At 42.7% G+C, this 17,623-nt stretch overlaps 1 protein-coding gene across 2 annotated transcripts in view; it reads left to right on the forward strand.

Annotated features, from left to right (window-relative positions):
* The first annotated feature begins 832 nt into the window (after window positions 1-832).
* The window catches only part of LOC100649264 (neuroligin-4, X-linked), a 261,737-nt gene continuing 244,946 nt past the window's right edge, over window positions 833-17,623 (forward strand). For both annotated transcript variants that reach the window (XM_003397768.4, XM_012311998.3), the window contains exon 1: window positions 833-1,581. The gene's annotated coding sequence lies outside the window, so the exon portion shown is untranslated. The remainder of the gene's footprint in view (window positions 1,582-17,623) is intronic.

Below are 17,623 nucleotides of genomic sequence, written 5' to 3' on the forward strand. Positions count from 1 at the left end.
GTTAATTAATGATCCGAACGTAAATCTACTTATCAAGGTACTTTCAGCTTTTCTAATCAAAAAGAGTACCTTTTGTAAAATTTATCCAAGAAAATCGATTGAACTTTATTTGAAGAACTTCAATCTGTAAGTGTTTCGTATTAGTGTCCCTAGATATACGACAAAGTTACCAAAAAGTATCCTTCCGTTGGTAGAACTGAATCAATACCAGCTGTCTCTCCTCTAGTGGAGTCTGCGCGGCGCGATTCGATCAGCTTCGTTGATGTTTCACTATCCAAGACTGGGTTTTGTATTTTTTCTTCAATATTTCATCCTGTTTCAAAGATGTCAATGGATTGCATGAAATTGCTTTTTCTAGAACTTCAACAGATATAAAAGATTGTACGGTTTAAAACGTAAACAAATAGAGTATCATCCTTGCTACCATCGTATGTTCAATCCAAACAGTTACTTTCAACATGCGCAAAATGAATAGAATTCAAAGAATATATATATAACTTTCAATGGCTAGTAAATATATACACTACATGGATGTACGCTAAACTGATCCTAGTCGAAAATGAAAACTGAAAAATATAGCGGTGCGAAATTTTCAAGAACCATAACGGAATTTCTCTTCCTGTCCGAAAAACTTGAAACGAAATTAGGATGATCATCGAAAATAAATGGCTGGAAAAAAAAAGGCAAATGTGTAACATAAATTAAAAGAACCGCTATAAGGAAGGGTAGGTACAGTTCGGTCGGTAGGTGGGAACCGCAGAATCGACCGTGGCGCGCTTCGCCTCGCCGGGGATAGTGTGGTGTCTCTGGCGTCGCGATGCGCGAATGCTCGCAGACCTTCTCATTCTCGTACCGTAGTCCGTCTCGTGAGCTTCGAGGCGACGTTACGTGTTGTGTACCGCGTTACTTGGCTTGTTGTTTCCGTGTCCGTGTTTCCTCGGTGTGCCACAGTGTTCATATATCCCTCGTCTTGCGCATATCGGTGTTACTTTTCGAAATATTTCTGTCGGATATCGTGTACTGTCGCGGAGACAGATCGCGGCGACACGTCGCGTACGTATCGGCAATAACGTGATGGAACGATGCACGGGTTTCTGCAACGAGATGACGTTTGATCCGCTCGAGGCTGTTGTTCAAGCCGGAAACGTTCTTCTCATTGGCAGCACAGGCTGGATCAAACGATAGAGTTACTCGCGCGAACAGTGAACAATCCGGCTATCGTGGAACGACAACGTGACACGCTCGTTACATATATACATATGTATATGTATATATAGAGCTCCTCTCGCTCGGTGATTGTGTTCGCTTGTTGGTCATCAGTGTCGTGTGATAATTTTCGTGAAGCTGTGATTCGCGTAGCGGGAACCGAGAAACAGTGTCGTGGCGACGAAGCGTTTATGCAAATCAAGCACGAATCGTTCAGCAACAGTCGACAAGAGTATCGAAAACATACCTTCGATCTATCCTTCGATATTGGAATCTCGTGGATCGCGTGCTTCGTGCAACCATACCCCGCTTCCTCGTGTGTGTATGTGTTGTATAGTGCAGACACCGCGGAGCTAGCATCGTGAGCATCTGAAGGTGAGTCTGAGACAACAAAGTGATTCATACATTTGTGGTGGTAGATTCGATAGCCTACTAGGTGCGCAGGTTAATTAGCAGAAACGCCCGGTCGTCCGTACGGTATTCCGAGTAGTACTTGGTACACGGTAAGAATGTTTCGCAATTGATCGTCCGCCCCGCGGTCTCTCTAATGCAATCGGATCGCTGACAGTGATGGATTCGGCCTCGGAGACTCGTTCGCGTTCAAGTTTCGGCGCGTCTGCGTGAAACTGATTTTGCTCGGCCGCTTGAGATTCGAGAATTATGCCTATACATCGAACGGTCCTACCATCGATATTTTTTACCATTTGCTCTCGCGACTCTTTGGTCACATGTATACTCATTACTTCTAGAGCGGCTATCAGAATTTTTTTAATTGTTTGTCGTTCTATACATATATACGTGTATACAGTGTGTTTCAAATAAAGAGGGATTTAATCCGAACGCCTACGATATTTTATCATATACTCGATCAGTTAATCATATTCTACACGTGTTTTTTACAGGGGATAAACCGAAAATCATATTTCACCAGTTTTCAACACGACAGTATATTATATCTGGTAATATTTCCATTTATCATCGGTCCTGCGATCGCAACCCATACAAGCTCTATTCCAGATCTCATCCCCCTTGGCGTCGTATTTTCGATCCAGCTCGGTCGAAAATAAATTTCCCACGGTCTGCGAAGCTATGGTATCGCGCGATGTTTATTTATCGGGCTATTATGCGGTATTTAAATGGAAGGGGAAGAAGGCGAGCTTTCGTAATTCCTTCGGAAAATGTATCGACACCCAGACCTCTCCCTCCCTCCTTCCCCCCTATGCCCTTGTATAAATGTGTGAGTTCGTCGGCGGTTCCGGTTGCACGCGCGACAATGTATTAGCCCCGGGTTCCATCAATAATTTGCATAAACCGGCAGGGAAATTTACGTGTAACGCGGCGGAGGTGGCGGTGGTGGCGCGATGTTCCTCGCGAACTCGAAAGTGGATTACAAGTTACGGCCGGCCGATTTATGCGGCCATTACACGCCTGTAAGGTCTTAATTACTCGCGCCGGAAACTTTTCGACGTGAAGAATTTCGATGTCGCTTACTTGGTAAAGCGGGAAGAAAGAAAGTACGAAGTGGATGCTTTTGGTACGCGACAAGGCAGACGCTCGAAGCTAGCGTTCAATAGTCGAACGATATTACTTATCGTATTGTTGCCAGTTGCAAAAATTGTTGCCAGCAATTGTTAGCTTTCCCTATATTAGATTCGTGCAAGTGAATTGAATCTCGCTATATACGTTTTATAGATACGTGTAGTTTATGGTGCATGTTGCATCGGCAAATTTTGTTAACTAGATTCGGAGAAATACAACCGTATTTCTGTGTAACTACACACGTAAGAGGAGTTCGACTTAGATTCCTTGTGCTGTATAGTCGAATCGAAACGCGAAATCGAGTCGAATTCGATGCAGCATCGTCTACTGAAAATTTAGTTAGACATTCGATTGGTAGAGATGTACCGAATGTCATAGTCGCAAGCTCGAACTAGGATTCTTCGACGCTCCGAAATTGCAACGTTTCGTTATCAAACACGGTAGTATTTTTCCGTGTAGGTTGGTCCAAAATTCATTCAATTTAGTTTATATCGCTGATTCGGATTCCATTACATGCTTTAATTCATAATCAATGCTACGTGAAATATTAAACAATCGCCGTGAAGCTTGGAATAATTGGTAGCGAAACGTTCAATATCTCATATTTGATTGATGCATGATTCATTCTGATTAATCATTCAGTGTATCAATACGTCGTATCGATATCAAGAACTCCACGATCGAGGTATTAAACTTAGACTCTGCTTATGATTCACCTCGTTAGGACGTGGAACATCCTAAATTAAAAGTCGATTACGTCGAGCATTCGATGGAAAGTTGCAAGTTTTCATCCGAGTTGTAAATGTATGCCAAATATTTGTCGACAAATATACACAACGATTTGTCCGTTTCGGAACGTTAACATCTGAAAATGTGAGAAACGTCAACCACTGCAGTTGTTCAGGATGCAGTTTAAGAATCTCTCGAATTTGTCGTAGAAGACATTCCTTTGCAAACACGAAATACGCATGGATTCGATACAGTTTTTTATTTGGAAATTTATCCACATACTTGATCGATGAGATAAGGAGCATGGTCTCGACAAATATTTATATTTTTGTGGTTGCTTATATTTGCATACTGGATGAATCTCTGTTACAACAAACATGGTTACATACACCCGAATTGAAATCCATTAATTTACACAATGTAATGTAATATTTAAAAGACATATTTAATATTCCATATACATTGGAAAGGTTACCAAAATGAAATGATACGTTCTGAATATTCGTAATTGCACATGGAATTACTTTAATTACATTATTCAGCAGTCGATATCATTAATGTATTTCTAAGCGTATGTAGATACTCATAGAACTCGATAAACACTATGTTCTCGAAAAATGGAAAGTAATATCGGGAATCTTGTTAAACCGCACAGTAAGCACAGTAAGCACAGTAAGCTCCTATACGGTTTGATTGGTTCGTTTAAAAGTTCGCAGTAATTCGCTTGTTTTTAACGGTAGTACCAAAAAACCAGCAAAAACGTCGCTTGAGACGTCAATTTAGATAAAACGTAGGACAAATATCGGCACGATATATCGAGGGAATATTCCCACTGGTATATCCCAACCGTTCGCTATCAGAACTGGATATTGATACAGACGCAATATCTTTCGAGGGGTAGTGTATTGGGCTGGAAAGTTAAGTCTCGTGTTCACGCTGACTGGTATTAGATCAAACAAAACAAAGGGGATGTTGAATCAATATCGGAGCGGAGGTGGCAATGAAAGGAACAAGCCTCGGGTATGATTATGCGGCGAGAAGCAATCCGTTTCAGGAGAACGAAGTCGTGAAGCAGCCATCAAAGAAAGGTTAGAGAGAGCAAAGTCAAAGAGGCAGTTCGTCTTCAGTCTTGTCGTTGAGACGCATGCTCCTGTCTCGATTCTACGAGACGTAGGAACTCGAGTTACTCGAGTCATCGTTGGAGAGACGCATTTCATCAAAACTTGCGGTTTGCGTGTATACCATCCCACGGTAAGCTTTATTCAGTTGGTAGTTTAGAAGGATTCGAGGATCTTGGAATTTAAACGCACAATGGAATATAAATGGAGTTATGCGAATCGAATAACGAATATAAAGTACAGGATGGATTGGTAGAGTTTTGTTGAATTTCGCTGAAAGTTCGACTGGCAGACTCGGCCATTTGGCGATTGAAGTATCGCGATAATTAAGCACATAATTAGCAATAACACTTTTGAAAATCGTCATGAAAGGGTACCCGATGTTTCGGCAATCGAAGCAGAAAGAATCTTCAGAAGCTGCAGTAGCAGGAAATGCAATTAGAGTTCTCAAAGTGGATAATACGCCGCAATTAGAACTTTCAACTAACTGCAATATTCAGTCACGAAGCACTTGATGACTACACCGCTTCAACCTTAGAGTCCTCGATAATTGTACATCTCTATCGGTAGACCACTAGACCATCGAGTCCCTCTACAATCGATAAACCTCGCGATTAGAATACTCAAGCCAGCATCAAGATACCAGCTAATCCTTCCGTTAAGTACCGTATTTCCTCGTTTTTAATCATTTTTTGTGTCTGTTCGAGCGGAATGTCACTTAAATTGCTGCATATCTACGCGTAAGCTTTGCTACTCGAACACTTCTTGTTCTATCGATGTCTCAACGATAGATATTGAAATCCGCTCTTCTAGGTTGCCTGTTTTCTAAAGTTTAACATACACCGGAGAATATTGCGGCACTTTCCCAACGAGATCCCCGACAGAAGGGATCGTAAGCATTCGAAGCACGTAATCCATGCTCCACCGTGTGTCGTCGAAGATAAATGAGCCGTTCTCTATACGTAGACAGGAGAAATTTTGTTCTATCGTCGAAATCGCCATTGGACTCGCGCCATCATTTACGACGATTAAACGGGCGGGTCCAACGTGATCATCGCGTACGATCGCAAAAGCTATTAAAATGAACGTTGTGTATAAACGAACTGGTAGTATCAAAAGTTGAGAAATTTTGTCGAAACTCGTCTCAAATCGTGAAATTTCGATTTCGAATCATGGAAGCATCATATCGAGCATTTAAATTCAAATCGATAGGACGATTTCTCACCGATGTTTAAAGTGCTGGATTCGATTCAAATCGAACTCGATCAAGTTCTACTGTGCGAAACGAATCGGCAGACAAAGAGTTGAGTACAGTCGGTAATTTTTCACCTTTCGCTACCACTACCAAATCGAAATGAAAGTTTATGACCTCGTCGTTGGTTCCCCGGTCGCTTTAAAATTTCAACGCTATGGGCCATTCCCCTGTTCCTCTGTTTTTCTATTTTTCTCGCCATACCTGTCGCTATCTCGTCTCTCGCTTTCCGCGTGGCGAGAGATTATTTTTACTGTTCTATCGATCGTAACTCGCCGCCAACCGGTTAGTGGAAGATCGTTCTCGTGATTTCGATGTGCTCCCTCGATCGTGGAATCCATTCTACCCATTTTGGTTAATAGACAACGATGCCCAAAACGAATATAACGTTTTCAAAAGTACTTTATATTACTATATACAAACGAAATAACGGTTTCAAGCGAATAATTTCCTGCTGTGCTGGATTTACGAAACAAATTTCATACTTCTGACACATAGAACGTGTAAAAACCTCGTAGTTTATCGTCGTCGTAATTAAAATCTCTTCTCTCTGGAAAATTGCATTTCTCAAAGCTTGATCATTCGCGAGTTGTCGATAAACGTCGAAAAACATTTGGTCCCTAAATGTTCATGCAACAATCACGGTAAAACAATACTAGAAACGGACGGGAGGAGAGTAGACGGGTTTTGCTACGATGTTTTGCCAAGTTCGATCGGCCAGAAATCGTCGGAGCTTTCAGCGGTCGTGTTCACGATATGTTGCTTAAACGGTGATCTAAAGTTAGACCGTAAAACGAAACATTTTTCACCGGGGGACGAAGAGAGAAAGAGCGATGGTGCCACGTCATTTCGTGCATTTCGCGTTTGGCCAGTTGCCATGTTAGCTGGAAGTCACGAATAGAACTATCGCGTGTCACGACCGATGGAAATTAAATCGTAAAATTTTCGGCACTGCATCGATCTTGTGGTCTTTGCGTTTCGATCGCTCACCCTCGAATTCTGTACTGGAGAACCTGGAACAGTTTTCAGGCTCTTCCGTGCGACAAACTTTTCTTGAACGCGGGTCATCGAGCTCCGGCAAAGTCCTCTTGCAGCTTTCGAAGTACCCCACCAAATAAGCTTTCGAGCAATCCGGCAACTTTTTCTATAAATCAGCGATCGTCTCTCATAGAGACTACAGAACCGGGTGGAACATTTAATCCAGCACATCTTGGACCAATGTCGAGACGTTTCACGAATTTTCCATTGAATAGACGAATTCTATAGACCTTTCGAAAGAAATGGAAAAGTTTGACGTCTACAATTTTTCCGGTTGCTATTCTAGTTTATCTTCTAGTAATATTTCAAAAGTTTTCATAGATTGATAAATATCAAGTACTTCCAGAGTTTCATGTTTCTTCGTAGAAATCTGATATCGTAAACGAACAAAGATTCGAATTCGATGTTCATCTCTGACAAAGTGGTGATTTCCGAAACAAAGTGCAGTCCATATATCGTGTTCAATTCTGTGTGCTAAAAAAAATAGATGCCGACTAATTTGGCTCTTCTTCTCTGTACGAAAGAATAGGAAAAGTCATTGTTCGTTCGTTCTCTACTGTGTCAATTGAGAATAATAGACGTCTGCTGGAGACCGAATCCACGTGGCTCTTTAATATCTTCGATTTTAAAGGAAGATCTATTGATAAGAAGATCCATTTCGATCTTTCGTGTCGGATATTTTGGAAAAAGAAACTAATCGAGAGATAGTTACACGTGGCTGCTTGCAGAGAGAATTAAGTTGCTGCTAGTTAAAATCACCGGGCGTCTCTACTACGGAAAGGGGTAGCAAACATAGCGTGGCAGTAGAAGTAGCCAGGTGGAGTGTAGAGTATATGGTTAAAGTGAAAGATCATCAGGAACGTTTTCAAATGCCTTTGATATAGAAGATAACTCAGAATTCGTCTCTCAGGTGGCATCGATCGGTCGGCTCCTTTCGCTTTTGGCAAGTGATCCGAGAAGTAAATTGCCTTAAGTGGGCGATAACGCTCCTCGTCGGCGAAGAGACTAAGATACGGCTGTTGCATAGAATGTACAATGTACGTACACATATAGTAGAGAAAGACAGGAAGAGGATGAACACGTAACCGTAGCTTCCTATCTATATACATCTCGTACAGCCACATGGATTTTCAGTTCGCGAGCGGTTCGACGAGCTGGCTGATGCCTTTGTGCTTAGCCCTGGTCTACGTGCACACGAACGAGCACGAACACGCGGCCCGGAACACGTTGATGAGTTCTTCGCCGTGCAATAACACGTTCCTGTCCTCCCACCAACCTCTATCCCCCATCCAACACTCGAGCTTCCACTTGTTCCTGCTGTTCTTGCTCCGGCCGCGAAATGTCTGCCGTCGCATATATGCAGTAATGTCCAGGAGATACTCGACATATCTGCGTGACGTCTCGAGGGTGCAGATGTCGCATCAGGGCATTAGCATCGGCCTCAAGATACTCCGGTGATTTTCGAGAACATCTCGGAAATGTCCTCGATCCTATCTTCTACGAGTAGACGGAAACAGAGAGAGAATGAGCGAGACAGCGAAACAGGGAGTATTCTGATGCCGATGAATTCTGATGGATCGCGTGTTTGCGCAACCTCTAGTCATTGATATTTACGATGGAATTGTTTCTCTGTCGTGATGTTAGGGATGGAGAAGATGCTGGTGCACGCTCGAGATACATACTCGAGCTTCAAGCTCGATCACCTTGATTCTTCAAAGTAGAACACGAGATTCTCTGTGCAATTCTATTAATTCTTCGTTTTGAAATTTGATCTATGCTCGCGGATTCCGCTATACAAGATTTTACGATAAAACAACGGTCAGGAAGTTGCTACATCCACTAATTTCCAATGCATCATCCGGGAAGAAAGAAAGGCCGGTCGATGTTCCTTTAGGTGTGTCGCGTCATCCCGCAATTTTTCCAAGCCTTTGTGCCATAGGGATTTCCGCGACAAAAGCAATAAATCCAGCGTCTATCCGCCATGCGGAACTGACCTGGCGTGCCGCGTCTGCGTACACGTAGTAAGCTCCTTTCGGACCAATCCCTGGGAACGGGCATTTTAACACAATGCGTCCGTCCTCGTCTTGCATCAAGCAACGGCATAGAAGGGACTGTCGTCTCTCTTTCTGTGATGATTGTTGCACGACTGGATCTTTGTGAACTCGGCCGAAACTCCACGGCGACGTTTCTACTAACAAATTTTGTCGGCGAAAGGAAGACGAATTATACCTTCCAGGGGAATACCTGTCAACCGTGGCTTCTTAAGATGCAAATTGCTCGTTGCAGTGGGCAGTTTGGAACTGGAAAACGTGTAGATGATAAACCAGCTGAAGGAAGGAGTTGGCATCTGCTTAATTAAGAAAATTTCTTACAAATTTACATTTATCGATTAGATGAAATACATTTTTTCCGTCGAGGACCACTACGATATATACATGCGAATGAAAGATCCTTTGGAGCATGGATAATCGCAGGGAAATTAATCCTTTGAGAGCGAACGTGTTTCGCTACATAGAACATTCGCAGCTGCTGTCTTTGATTAAAGGAAATGAATAAGTAGGGGACGCATTGATTCGAGTATTCGGTACAAACTGAGCTTCCGAAATGCTCAGTGCTTCGTGTTAATTACACGCAAGGAATGATCGAATACGCTACCCCTGAGCATAATTTAATAGTCATTATGCAGCTGATTAACAGCCCTCGCTAATTAACGATTCCGCCTGTCGTGTCGATGTTATCAATATAACAATTTTTTGCCATGTTCAAGATATCTATTTCCAACTAGATAATGGCATTAGCATCGATGCATTATAGATTATAACGGTACGAGTTAATTATAGTACCTAATATGTTATATCGCTTTCGTCCGTCTTCCTGTTTGGAACAAGCGCGCGCTGGTTGTTAAAAGCTGTACACAAATTTATTCGCCAGCGGAATTAGCGCTAATTGAATACGGATCATGGAACGGCGTTTAACGTCATTAAACGATTACCAGCACATACGCGTCTGTGCAGAGGTTTGAGGGTCCTACGATCGCGAGATCGACTGTATGAACGACGTGCGAATATCTACTTTTGCATAATCCCCGTCGCGCCGCCTGTCCCTTCACTTAGACCATCGAATATGTATGAGGGAATAACAGGGAAAATGAATTCGCCGATGTTTACGAGCCTCCCCGTCGTCTTTACGATGTCGTGACCGCGCACTCTAACGAATTACCAAATTCTCGGTGAATATTAACGCTTGAATATTGTTAGAGGGGAGTTGTGCCCACTGACCTACCTGTCGTATTATTTTTTAGAGTAATGCATTATCGAAAAGAAAAAAAAAGATAGTTAAGTGTGACGGCAAAGGAAATATGTTAGGGAATCCACCCCTAAAATCCTATTCGCAATTTCCCCGCATCAAACAGTTACTAGGCTCAGCCAGGGGTTACAACTTAAACAGCTTTCCGCAAGGATTTCGAGCGTGTTGTGAAGGATTCAGCTGGCAAAAACATCTTACCTTTGCACTTGGAGGGATCAACGGGGTGGTATTATAAGAAACGATGTCGTAGGTGTACAGCGCTATGGAATATCGCCGAGATAATTCCTTTATCAGTATTCTACCTGAAATGTCGAGACGGATCGACTTCTGTCGTTGGCAGCTTCGTTCTCCGGCAAGTGCATACCGCTTACCAGAGATGGGATTCCACCGCCTTCTATAGAAGTGTTATAATAGTAAAATTAACGCCCCAGCTGCGGTTTGTCGAGGATGTCTAGAATGCGCGTGATTTGCGGTCGAATAACGCATACGATCGTCGATTCCTTGCGTATATCGCTTATTACTTCAGCGTAGAATTAACTTCAAAGAAACTATCGATGGAAATATTATTATCCCTTAATTGCGTCATGGTGCCTTTTTTATAAACAGACTGAGAAGCTCATAGTGTGCTGAGAGTCGATATTATTATCGCATCTTCAAGCGAATGGTTCTATGAAAAAGGCGTACTTTTTAATAGAAGTATCACCTATGATCTTTACCAAGAGTGCGCAGCTTACTCTAAGATCGCAGGTTATGAGCAGTAATCGATGCCGAATTTTCCTAGTTTTGGTCGAGAACCAGTTTAGATGAAAAATTGGATATTCAAAATTCAGGAATTGAAACGGTTTCGTTCCTCTACAATCGAACTGAAAGGGCAATTCAACGCGCGGTAGAGCGATTTGAAGGCTACTCGGTTTTCGCTTTTCTGAACTCGAAAACGCATATAATGATCCATGAAACAAGTGGCGAATAATCTTACCACAAACGAGGAGCGGTTGAACGAGACGCACACGCGCATCATGGTGGACTCGTTTAAATTTAAATCGCCAGGTTTCCGGTGGCAGGCAGCCGGGATCGACCATAATGCGAAATACGTGGTGACGGTGAACCGCGATAAACGGGACAGCCGAATTCTCTCGGGACGTAAAATCGAAACTTGAATCTATCGAGATCTGTGTCGAAAGTTGAACGTGTACACGGCAGGAAGTTTAGCACGCAAAAGTTCTACTTTGGTTTTTTCGCAACTTTGATTAATACCAATGTATATAAAGGTAGAATTGTTTGGCAAAGCTAGTTTATGGGGCAGCACGATGGAGATATCGTGCAGTTTTTATCGATGACTAGTTTTTGGTAGTTTCAAACTCAAAGCTGGATTTAATAGGCAGCTTATATCTGTTCCTGGCGTTCGTGCGGTTTTCCCGTATTATTGTTTTTGTCAAGTTTTTCTGGTCGACATGAACACCTGCAACGTAGTTTCTGATTCTCGTTTCTGCTACCTGAACAACCGATAAAATTATTTAAACGGACGAATATGTAGTTGTGCGTTGGAACAATGCAAATTTCGTATTCGCTTCGTTCGCTTTACGCGCTATAATGTAATATATGTACTATTTTAAGTATTTCGATCGACGCGTAACACAATTGCAGGTGAAACAGTGGCGTAACGTTGCACTCTATCATATGATTTCTATTTAAGGGGAGAGAATGATGCGCTCTTTAAACGAACCTCGTACGAAGCGTCGTGTTATTACACTTCTGAAAACAAACCTTCGATATCATCGTCTGTCTACGTTAAACAAATATTATCCAACATTCGCGTTTATTGTACGTTTTAGTTCAATCAGCAATATAATCTGTAACTTTGCCCGTTTCTTCGATTACTTTGAGAGAAAACGAACTGGTCCGTCAACTTTCCAACTCGCGATGATCACAGGAGCATAAAGCCGTGATACCTGGTTCGACAATTTTGTAAGAAGACCAGCCATAGATGGTGGTAAATCATTCACACTGCAATTAGTCCGCTCCAACGCGCCAGCTTTGCTTCAAATTTAGTAGCCCGAACAGAGAAGTCTCTGTAATTAGCCAGTTCGCTTTTTCCCTTTTCCTTCTCTCTTTCTCTCTGCCTTGCTACTACCGCTACATCTCCTCCTTCTTCCTCCTTGTTTGGCTAGTGGACTCTGTTTGTCCGTGGTCTGAAAAACCTCCACAGGCAGACGTGTAAACGACATTAGGAGAGTTCACAGGCTGAGTTTCGTCGATGCTCTGGCCAGCTAGAGCACCCGTTTGATGCAAACTTTACGGAAGAGCGGATCTGCGGTCGGTTGCGCGGCGGCCAAGTTCGCTCACGGAGCTACCCGTTGGAGAATCATCAGGAGAGTTCGCATTCCTCGATCGTGTCTCCGCTTTAATCGCCAAAGCAATGATTAGTTAGGCATAAGTCCCTGACTCGGCTCCGACCGTCTTGTTCCCTGACCAACGTTTACGTAACACGGTCCAGGTAATCCTTGGAGTTTGTGTCCAGACCACCGTTCCGTGCGACTGAAGAAGATGGTAATGTATACTGCGTAATGCATAAGACGATAAGTTTGATTAGTACGAGAATGGTATAGGAGAGACTTTAATCGTGCCGTGAAGGATACTTAACGTAAGGGGCCATGTAAGAGATTTATTTATTAAATAAAACGATCACGACGATTACTCGTCTACTGCGAAACATTCGTTCTAAAAATATTTCTACAGAGTAGCGTAATTCGAATAACTTCCACTGTCAGTACGTGAAATTACCCAACCAAACAAAATTTCAACTCGAGACAATTACGGCGTGCTTAGTAACGTGTTGCAGTACTTAGTTTCCGGATTAGTTAGCCGGTCCGGTGCAATTTAAACTCTGTAAGTCCGTGATGATTTGCAAACCAGAAGTCACATTGTAACTGACCTAAAGATGAAAATGTCGTTTTCGAAAGTTCGTAGACTGTTTGCGTGATGTAATTGTAAAGAGAAGCGGCTTGTTGGGATTTACACGAGTGCAACGCCATTGGGATCGCTGGGTGAGGTCGAATCCTAACGCCTCGACCCTGAGCTTAACCTTACGTAACATTCCCAGCGGCGTGTGACGATAAATCTTCGCAGGAGCATTAGTGGCCCCTTGTCCCGAGCTCCGCTACACACCTACATGGCCGTCCGTTTCCGGTCGGTTGCTCAATAGCTTTACGAGTTCATATTTCCATGTCGTTCCAGGATTACCGTCCGGAAGCTTTAGACCAAGACTGAGATTAAAGCGTAAGTTTGCATTATGCGATCAACTCGCGAGGTTCCTTGCTCCAAAAGGGATAACGAAAAAAATGCCCGGCTAACGAAAGTAGAATGATTGGGGTAGGAAGGTTGTCGGTGATGGATTGTTTGAGAATCATGGGAATTATGTGCTGGGCTCCCACGTTTTGAGCCGCGCGTTTGATAGCAAAGAAAAATTGTTGGTCCCAGACGGATCGGTGTTACTTGAAATTGCGTTGTACGTACGATAACGTGCTATTTCTTTATACTTCTATCCTACTTGTGGTTGAAAATCTTTTGTTAGATCTCTATGATTAAGTTAAGTACGATATCTGACGACGTCAGATATTGCTATTTTTGAAAATTTCTAAATAATCATTACACTTACAGTCTACTGGGTCTCGTCGAAGCTGGAAGTCGAGATCTTGAAATTATTTATGGCTGTCAATTCGCACGTTCGCGGGCCGGATAATTTGTTAGGTTCTCGCTTCTGCACACTCGATAGTAACGACATGCCATAAACCGGTAGCCTGGTTTATCGGCACATCGGTAATCAGTAGACATGGAGTTTCCCCTTGGGCCTGATCCATACATCTATCTTATCTTACGAATTAACTTAGTGAGCGGCTGCTCGTAGGTAATTATACAAAGTGATAAAAACGTTATTAAACATTACCTTCGGTACATTGATAAATTAGGAACACTTGGAAATGTTAAACATCTTTTTTAAATATTGGTATCGTCTAGATTCATCTATTTTCTGTCTGACTCGTACAAATGTATTCCAGTCTTGATATATTCGAGTTTATTAGCAATCTTATTACATGGTTGTTTTCATTCTTCATCAATTTCGCCATTGTTCGTGTAACTTTACAAATGGCGATCGAGAACGAAGCTAAGAGTAGAAATCGCTGAGGTCAGTTACCGCAACGAAGATCGGTGATTTACGCTTCTAATCGAATCGCAATTACACGTGACGGGTGCAGTCTTCATCGTCTTGTACCTCTCTGTCAGCCCGCCTCTCCTACGTTCGCAGAAGTTATCGCGAAGAGCTATGTTCGTTTTAGGTACTTTATCACAGCGTGAAGCTAGGTTTGATCGATGCCAGCCACCATTTTTTGCGCTCCTCTGGAGTATCCAGCCGATTGTGTGCCCGTCTAGTAGCGATTGTCCTCTTTCGTCATCGGAAATAGCGATTCTTCAGTTCGTGGACCACACTAGTCTGACAGCCGAATATATATGACGCTGCTTAATAAATCCAGCGGACACAACGACTGCAATCTGCTCGTGGAACACGTAATCTGGTTTAACGTACCTACTCGCTCGATTTTCTCGCGTTGCTTGCTACCTTTTGTCTTTTGCTCGCGTACGTAATTCTGGAGTTCTTCTTTTGTTTGAAAATGTCCAGGAATAGAACGTTCTCGGTGTTGATAAGGGTGATTTAAATCACAGCATTATTTCGAATCGTTCTCTCATCTAATAACGATCAACGCAACACGAAATCTTTCCAACGAGAATGTCGTGAGATAACCCAGTTTTCTGGGGTGAGTTATTGGATTATTCGTGCATCACTAGCAACTGCAAACTTGAAGATCGTCGTACATTAGAAGCAATATTGGGAGCGAAAATTGGATGAAGGCTAGGGACCAAACGTCGAACAGCCATGAGTTTTGTGATCGTACGCGGAGTCAAAGCAAGGGAATCTGTAACTCACTCGCCAGATACTCTAGATATTTCTCATATTTTTCGTGTCTTTCCTTCTTCTTTTCCGATACTTTCGCCAGCAGCTGGTCAAAATGATTTGCGAATTTCCATTCGCTGAAAAGTTCGAGCGGACAGATGCGCAGGGTAAACGTTCGTCGTTTGCCAAGTATTTTAATTCACCGCCGGATAGTTCTGGCATACCGACGCTCAGAGTTCTTTCCCTTTGACCAGACGATTCGTGATTCGACGCCATTCCGACCTTTCGCAGTTTCCTGTATTTTCTAATTAACGTGAGAACTTGCATACTTGCTCGACTTCAGCAAAAGTAGGAATTGTGTGACAGAAAATCCACTGAGCTCGCGCTCTCGTTTCTTTTGCGGAAAACCGTTGGAATCTCGTGCGTTTCACTTTCGTTTCTCGTTTACCCCCTTTGTACATTTGCCATCTCCCATGTTTCTTCAGCGCAATTTTCCCACCTTAAACGCAGTTACCGATTTTTATTCCTTAGAGAGTTGATAATATAAACGGCGAGATGGATTACCGTGATAGCTAGGAAATTGGAACATTTATGTGCTTTTTATGAAGCTATGGAATAAACTTCTTGTTCGAGTTATTAACTCGGCTGGTCGCGCGACGATTTGAACGTTTAATTAGCGCGAAAAAGAGCAAAAAGCGGCGATGATTTCTGTAGAAGAAAAACGCTAGACTGTTAAAGCTTGATTTATTGACAATTATGATAATCATAAGCTTCTATATGTATTCTCCTGACAGTACAAGAACTGTTCCGATTACAAGGCACAACGCGCGATCCGATCGATCGAACCGCACGATTTAACATCGCATTACACGTTTTGTTTGATCGGGTAACAAAGTTAGCTGGCCAGAAACACGTTGCACAAGCGAAGCGTGTTGCATCGGTGTTCCTTGCATCGGCCCTATCGCCCGACGATGATCCTCTTTGATAATAAGCGGCTATTTGCGCAGAAATTCATGGCTCTATCGGCAGCGAAAGGCCGAATCCTCGTTACGTATTCGCCGGAAATTTATTCGGGAGTCCGTGTAATTCTGGGATCAACTGGCGTGAATAATCGAGCGACACGAGACCGAGGGGGAAGGCGAGAGTTTTCTTTATTGGGGTGGTTACCGCTTGCCGGTAGATTTTCCCCCAAAATTGAAACCACCACTTCGTTAGAACGACCGGTTAGAGGAAGATATAGAAATGGAAATGCGAATTGAAATGGTAAGAATTCTTTAACCGGCGAGAAAGAACTTCGTGTTTGATCTTCCTGTTGGAAAATGACGTTAGCTTCTTCAGATATTACCATTGTATTTTGTAATATTACGTATGACGATCTTAACTCAAAAATACAAAAAGGAATGGAATTATCGAGGAAACTTGTCGCCCTTATGGTCTTCCCTTAGTGTTTTCTTCTAATCGCGAAAGGACGCCGACTATCTTACCATAAACTGCGCGCGATATCGCAAATCGCATTAAGGCGGAGTGGTTCGCGGCCTCGCTTCATGCTCAAATGGCCAAATTGGATTTCGTTCTTAAGCTCCGAATTTCGTTAGGAGCAACGCTGAAATTGCGGAACCGCTCCTTGTACGAGCCGCGCCCATAATAAACGAGGTCCGCGCAAAACCCTCTCTTCCCCTGGCTTTTACGCCAGTGTTAAAAACGCTTCACGGCCGTATTATCGAATCCTAATACCTGGTGACGCGTTCCTGGCGTCGCCCGGGTTTTTGAATAAAATATCGCTTCGTGCGGTGTGGCTCATACATTTTAAATCCCATCGCTTTTCTGTAACGCGTCGCTGAGAAACGAGATTTTGGACCACGAAGACGTGGAAAACGCAGCCGAATTAAAAAAAGGAATCCTGTCGCGGAACTTGAATTTCGACGTTCTATTCCTCTGTTTGTGCGAAAGTTTACTTCATTTCCTATTTTACATCTCGCGGCTCAAGCCGAGACATTCCTGCTTCTGGAATGCAAGCAAGGAACGTGAGTTGCTGCATTCCTGTCCATCCGAAACGTTCTCAGATATACGTAACGTGTGGTTGAATCGCACTTTCTGTTTCCCCATTGTCACTAAAGATGAACAAGCAATAGGGAAACTTGTCGACTGACACGTATATAGGAAATAATTTTCAATAGATACAGTCCCGCTTTATCGGTGTAATAAAAACTAACGTTGGGCAAAGACAGATACGCGAGAAATTAGGTGCAGAGTGAATGTTCCAATGTTTGCCTATTTAGTATCTGTTTGTACTACTGAGTATTTAGTAGAGTTTGCGTGTAAGCGTCTAGGTAGATAACGTTTGATCAATATCTAATTGTATTATATAATTCCTTACACGCTATGTGTACTTGTTAATCTACATTTTCAACCATATTAACATAGAATTAACGTAGAATTAATCGATGAATCGGAAAAGCTAATTACATTTGCTTTATAGAGCATTAG

Source organism: Bombus terrestris, chromosome 9, assembly GCF_910591885.1.
Source record: "Bombus terrestris chromosome 9, iyBomTerr1.2, whole genome shotgun sequence".
In the NCBI taxonomy this organism is placed as follows: Eukaryota; Metazoa; Arthropoda; class Insecta; order Hymenoptera; family Apidae; genus Bombus; species Bombus terrestris.